Here is a 7,271-nt window from a genome sequence, read left to right on the forward strand (position 1 = left end):
AAGCCCAAGCATGAGTTATTAGGTGTCACGGGGCCACCCAGGGTGCCGGTCTGGTGTCCCCTTCCTTGCTCCTCAGGAGAAGTGGCCAGTGCGTTTCGAGGCCCAATTTTCCCAAGCAGGGTGACTCCTGAGGGCTCCAGCCTCGTGGAGGGATCTCAGTTTTTGCCCTGCACCCCACAAGGTCATCGGGCCACCTCCCTGGGCCTCTGTTGCGTTCAGGCTCCAGTCTCAGGGCTGATACCTGGGTCCTTTGGGCCAGGCTAGGGTCACCTCACGCTTAGTACTCTGGCTTACAATGTCCCCCTCGTTTCTGGCCTTTGATGGTTTCTCCTTCTTTATTCTGAGATTGCTGTGCATCTCAAACAAACAAAAAACCCCACCCAATTTATATACATTTATAACATTTTTTGACAGGAAGTAGGATTTATTGGTGGGCATGAACGGGGAGGGCCAGCGTCCAGGTTCCCACGAGGGCGGACCCCACCATTTGTCCAAGGGCCCACAATTAGGGAGGTATTTGACCCCAGAGCCACTGGAGGTGAGCGAGTCTTCAGCCCCCATGTCTTCGAATTCATCCTCATTGGACTTGGGAAAGCCCCACTTCTTGGAAATGTGGATCTTCCGGTGGCCAGGGAACTTGAACTCGGCCCTGCGTAGGGCTTCACTCACATGCTCCTCGTTCCGCAGCTTGGTACGGTGGACGTGATGACTCGGCCAAGGTGGACCCTGCCCACTGTGCCCTGGGGCTTTCTAACGGCACCCCGCATGCCTGTCTGGAGCCTAGATGGGAGGTAGCATGAGGCCAAACCTCAGTGTCCACCGGAAAGGGCTGTCTCCAAGGTCCCTGAGGGCCACCCAGACAATCAACAGGCTGCATATACTACCGAGGAGGTTGCTGTTCCCAGCCACTGCACACCCGGCTTTTGGATACACTCAGTCCAGCATTTCTCTGGGTTTTTGTACAGGGTGCGGGCGACGATACCACAGTCATCCATCCTGCCAGAGACTGTGCCTCCTTTATCATCCGGAATGTTATGTGTGTAAATCAGACTTGCCAGAGGCTATTTGGCTGGTCTTTGCAGGGAATTACCTCTTGATTTTATTTATTAACCTGCTAACTTTTTGGGGGGGGGCTTCTATTTATTTTTTCCTCTTATCTTCATTAATCCTTTCCTTTAGGCTTCCTAACGTTTGGTTGTTTTGACTTCTTGTGTTAAATGCTTAGCTCATTTATTTTTAATCTCTATTGTTTTCCAATGAAGCCGTAATTGTTCCTCGAATTACTAATTTGTGGTATCCTATAGGTGTTCATAGCTGGCGTCGGCATGACAATGTCTCCTTTAATGCAGGAGCTCTTTAGGAAACCGCCTTTAAGATTTCCAATGACTAGACTTTGGGGGGGGGTATTAATTTAGAATATTGTGACATTGAGATCAGAAATCCTGCTCATGTAAGATTTCTGCTACTTGGAAAACCGTGAGCTTTCCTTTGTGGACAGCTTTTTTTTTTTTGACAGGAGGGAAAAGGATGGGGAATGAAGGGTGAACTTGGAAAAGTTAGGAGGAGCAGGAGATCTGGGGGAGACGAGTATATCTAAGCTTCCCCTCGGGTTGGGATTTGGCAGGTGTGGAGACAGAGAACATCCGCAGGGAGATTTATCCCCCAGGCTCAGACGTCAGGGTCACTGTGGAAGTCAGGGAGAGCCACGGGCTCAGCTCTTTCTTCTCCTTCCCTTCCTTTTAAACTGTCCGCCCATCTCAGTGTTCCTGGTGCCAGATGCTGTAGGAGGGCACAGACTGCAGCCTTGGTGGTCGTGGGGGTGGCACCTGCTTTTCTTCCGCAGGGGGCACTGAGGATAGGCCACTCTTCCCCCTGTGTTCCCTGCCGTGTTAGAGCCGGAAGGCTAAAGGGGAGAACTAAATATGCATTCAACACACACACATGTTCCAGACACCGTGTGCTGGACGGGAAGGACACCTCTGTCAGCTGCCGTGTGCCACACCTGCGGTACCGTGGCGAGCGATCGTCTTCTTCAGGACTACAGGGCTCTGCGGTGCTGAGTAAGGCAAGGACAAGTCAAGCACGGACTGAGAGAAGCGGCATGGCATGGTGGGACCAGCCCGGGCCCATGTACCTGTCCACTGTGCACCTGCCGTGGGAGTGGCTGAGGGTCCTGAGCCTGGGTTTTCCCACCTGGAAGGATCTGCACATCATGGGGTCATTGCAAGGAGTCCTTGGCCTGAAGCAGAAGCATGGTTTGCACCCTGCTCAGGACTCAGCACGTGACTGACACGCATGCGTCTTCCTCGACCTCCCCGCAGCGCTGAGCACTTCTGACAGCTGCATCCCCGGGAAGGTGTCCTGCATCCAGGATGCCGCTTTCCTACCCTCTCCTGCCCCTGCGGCTCTCTCTCCTGTGTCCTTCCCTGGCCCCGCTGGCTCTCCCGTCCTCTAAAGGCAGCCTCTGTGGAAGATCAGCCCGGGTCCCCCTCCTTTCCCTTGCCAGGGTCTCCTGTCCGCTCTTTGAACCTGCACTTGCCATTGGAGGACTCTTAATGGGTGTCCGTGCTTCTGACTTTCCCCCAGATCCTGCGCCTCATTGCTACTTTCCTGCCTGGTACCTCCATTCCTGCAGCCTGAGACCAAGCTGCCCCGTGCTTTCCCGGCCTGGAAACCCCGGAGTCAGACACACTTAACTTCTCCCTGTTCACATTTTCCACGTTCCCTCAGCTGTCGCATCCCGTCAAGCCTGATTCTGCGGCCTCTCACGTCAGCTGTGGCATCTGGCCTCTGGTTTCCGTTCCCATTCCCATCCTTGCGTCTCAGACCCTCACTACCCCGCACGTGGACTTGGGCAGCCGCCTGCTCGTGGGGCCCCGTCTCTTCCTCTCCCGCACCCTGCACCCCTGCTCACACGAATCTTTATGAAGTACGGCTCTGGTTAGATCTGCGCCCTGCTCAGGTGTCTGTAGTGGGTTTTCTTGGCCGACTGGACGTGGCCTTCCATTCGGGTCTTCGGGATTGGAAGCCATCGTTGAGTTCCTCCATTCCTTTCTCCCCGGGGCCGGGGGCCGGCTAGACAGGCCCCTCCCTGTTGCCCCGGACACTCCTCAAGGTCTCCCCCTCTGTGTCATTGTTCATCACGAGTGTCCTTCCTTCACTCCGCACTTTCCAGATTCTCTTCCCTCCTCCTGAGAATCTGTCTCCAGGTACCCCACGCAGTGACAGCTCCCTCCCCGGGGCCCTGCCCCGAACTCCATCTCGCACACTTCTCAGAAAACATCAGGCTGTAGGGCACCGTCAGTGCCCTGGGAAGTCAGACGTATTCAAGTGTGTAACCCACCTTTGTCCCCGTCGGGCTGTGGGAACTTGAAGTCGCTTTCCTTCACCAGATCTATATATTCACTCCCAACAGGGTGTTATTTCACAGTGCTGTGCAGAGGAGTAAATAAGATAACATCTAAGACACGGGGCACCCAGACCATCAGTTTCTTTCCCTTAGGGAATCTCTTATTTTGTGCCTGATATCATCATTCAGAGACATCTGGGCCTTCTCTAACTGGACTGTGTATGCAAATAGCTTAGCCCAAAGCCTGCCATATGCTCCACAAGTTGTTCTGGTGTGGATCTTGTTACTTGTGAAGGTTGTGCTGTATTTCCTGGGGATAAATAAGAGAGAGATTAGAGCTTACTTGACAAATGTAAAACTTTGGTAATGGTTATGAATCTATCAGTGTTTTCAAAGTTGAGTATTAGTTTTTGACTTGCTAATGTTAACTCTGCTGAATCCCTTGCAATTTATTTTCCTTTAAAATCTTTGGGGTTGATGGGGCGCCTGGGTGGCTCAGTCGGTTCAGCATCCGACTTCTGCTCAGGTCATGATCTCACGGTTTGTGAGTTCAAGCCCCACATCGGGCTCTGTGCTGACAGCTTGGAGCCAAGAGCCTGCTTCAGATTCTGTGTCTCCCCCTCTCTCTGCCCCTCCCCCGCTCGCACTGTCTCTCTCTCTCTCTCTCTCTCTCTCTCTCTCAAAAATAAATAAACGCTAAAAAAATTTTTTTAAGTAAAAAAAAATCCTGGATTACTGAAGTGGGCCCAATGTAATCACAAGAATATTTAAAACCGGAAGAGGGAGTTGGAGTTGGAGTCGGAGATGTGATAATGATTTTCAAGACCAGAGTCGTGTGCTCCCTGTCTTTGAAGTGAAGGAACCGGGTCACGAACCAAGCAATGTCGAGTTCCTCTACGAGCTGGAAGAGACAACAAAGCAGATTCTTCCTCAGAGCTTCCAGAAGGAATTCAGTTCTGCAGACACCTTGATTTTAGCTCAGTGGACCCATTTTGGACTTCTGGCCTCCAGAACTGTAAACTAAATACTTGTGTTGTTTTAAGTCCCTCCATTTGAATTAATGGGTTATAGCACTGATAGGAAACCCACACAGACTTGTATTATTATTACTACTATTTTTTAGAACTGTAAGTGGCTTTGGAATGGGCAGTGGGCAGAGGCTCGAAGAATTTGGGGGAGGATTACACACTGTTTAAATAGAAATATGGATGTTTAAGAGTGCCAGTGAGGGCCCACAAGGGGTGTGAGACATGTGGGACAGAAGAAATGTAAATTGCCACGAACAGACTGTTGTTAGAAATATGGATGCTAGGGGCGCCTGGGTGGCGCAGTCAGTTAAGCGTCTGACTTCAGCCAGGTCACGATCTCGCGGTCCGTGAGTTCGAGCCCCGCGTCGGGCTCTGGGCTGATGGCTCAGAGCCTGGAGCCTGTTTCCGATTCTGTGTCTCCCTCTCTCTCTGCCCCTCCCCCGTTCGTGCTCTGTCTCTCTCTGTCCCAAAAATAAATAAAAAAACGTTGAAAAAATTTAAAAAAAAAAAAAAAAGAAAGAAATATGGATGCTAGAGATGTTACTCACGAGGACTCACGAAGAAAAGAGCCCGTTGCTGGAAGCTGGATGGGAGGAGAACCTGGCCGCATAGTAGCAGAAAGCTTGGTAGAGTCGTGCCCCACAGTTGGGTGAGAAGCAGAACTTGTACAGAATGGGGCGCCCAGGTGGTTCGGTTGGTTAAGCGTCTGATTCTTGATTTCGGCTCAGGTCATGATCTCACGGTTTCACGAGTTTGAGTCCCGCGTCCCTCTCTCTCTGCCCCTTCCCTGTCCCCCCCCCGCCTCTCTCTCTCTCTCTCTCTCAAACAAATAAATAAACATAAAAAAAAAAAAAGAACTTGTAAAGAACGAACTCGCAGATTTAGCTGAGGAGATCGACAAGCAAGGTGTTGAAGGTGCAGCCTGACTTCTTCCTGTCGCGTATCGCAAAATTCAAGACGAACCAGACAAGCTGAGAGAAGAAATGTCTAAAAAGGAACAAGGCCTCAGTGGTTTTGAAGATTCTCATCCCACCCACGATGCAAAAGATGCTAAACGGGAGGGATTTACTGTCAGGAAAACATGCTCTTGAGAAAATGCTGAGCGCATGGCTGCACAATCTTCTCCTAATGTCTTCAAAAATAAAAAAAATCCGAGTTCTCAGTCGTATGAATGTTTCCTGGAAGAGATTAAGAGTGTGACTCGTAGACTCTTTGGGTAAACCAGAGGACATCTAGAAGGCTTCGGAGTATTGCCTCCCAGCCATCTCAATAGACTCGGAAACTGGAGGTGGGATTATTCAGGAAAGACCCGTGGATGAGCCTTTTGTTTAATGGGATAAATCCCCATGATATAAATGGGAGGCCCACGTAGTTCTTGAGAACTTTATAGGAGTAAAAACCCGGCCAGTTTGGACTAAAAAGGAGAGACAGTCTGAAAGTAGAGGTCGCTGGTTCTGCAAAAGCCTAAGAGAGCCTGCTAAGACTACTCATGCTACTTTTCATGAAAAAGGAAGGATGTCTCAGTGGGTGGACTCACGAAGGCTTAGGGCTTTGTACATGAGGGGACTTGACTGAGTGGATTGCAAAGCTGACTGGGACCCGTGACGGTTTCTGTGCTCTCCATTTCCTCCCCTTTGAACTGAATGTCTATGGCTGCTCTCCTTGTTTGTCCCATTGTTGTCCATGGGAGATAGATACCTACCTAAGATAACTTGTTTTCTACTTTCATAGATCTACAGATAGAGGGCCATTCTTCCCCAGGATGAATTGCACCTGGAGCGTCACCCCTACTCGACTTAGATGATGAAATTTGGGACTTTCCATCCGACAAGAGTTAGATGAGGTTTTAGACTTGGAGCTGATTCTGTAATGGGTTGAGACTTATAGGGGCATGGGGATGGGGAGAATGTACTTTTCACTGTTATCTACAAACAGGCCAGGCTGTGATAGGACAGGCAAGGTAAAAAACTCAGCTGTGTGGTGCAGGATTGTGGAGCATGGCAGATGCCAGGTGAAAGACTCCAGATTTCACTCCGTGTAAAGCGAGAAGTCTCCGTAGTGTGCAACGATACAAATGAGTGGGATATAGCCAAGCCAATGGAGTTTTGGAGTAAACAGCCCTCTGTATCCAGCCTTCGGTTTCAACCTCAGGAAGCAACAATCATTCGAAAGGAAGTGGCTGGAGTGTTATCTCAAGCTCCTGGAATATTTGACTTCTCTAGGCTTTCCCTCTGTCTAAAATAGATGCTCTGGTCAAAGAACTGAAGGCCTCCCAGAATATAAGCAAGAATGCTTTAATCATGGCTTTAGAGAAAGGAAGATAGTGTGATTTTGATGATGATTATTTCTGTTAATTTATATCCAAGGTAGCATCTAGTGCAACAATGATTTCAGGAGTAGCTTCCTTAATGCCCCTTCCCCATTTACCCCACTCCCCCTCCCACAACCCTTCCAGTAACCCTCTGTTTGTTCTCCATATCTAAGAGTTTCTTATGTTTTGTCCCCTTCCCTGTTTTGATATTATTTTTGTATCCCTTCCCTTATGTTCATCTGTTTTGTATCTTAGAGTCCTCATATGAGTGAAGTCATATGGTTTTTGTCTTTCTCTGACTGACTAGTTTCACTTAGCATAATACCCTCCAGTTCCATCCACGTAGTTGCAAATGGCCAGATTTCATTCTTTTTGATTGCCGAGTAATACTCCATTGTATCTATATACCACATGTTCTTTATCCATTCATCCATCGATGGACATTTGGGCTCTTTCCATACTTTGGCTATTGTTGATTGTGCTGCTATAAACATTGGGTTGATAATTTTTTTTAATTTTTTTTAACATTTATTTATTTTTGAGACAGAGAGAGACAGAGCATGAACAGGGGAGGGGCAGAGAG

The 7,271-nt window shown here is 49.2% G+C and overlaps 1 pseudogene; it reads right to left on the bottom strand.

The window, feature by feature from the left end:
* Positions 1-827: 827 nt before the first annotated feature.
* On the bottom strand, positions 828-933 carry LOC121036557 (uncharacterized; annotated as a pseudogene).
* Positions 934-7,271: the final 6,338 nt, after the last annotated feature.

Source organism: Herpailurus yagouaroundi, unplaced genomic scaffold, assembly GCF_014898765.1.
Source record: "Herpailurus yagouaroundi ecotype Mexico unplaced genomic scaffold, PumYag 162, whole genome shotgun sequence".
In the NCBI taxonomy this organism is placed as follows: Eukaryota; Metazoa; Chordata; class Mammalia; order Carnivora; family Felidae; genus Herpailurus; species Herpailurus yagouaroundi.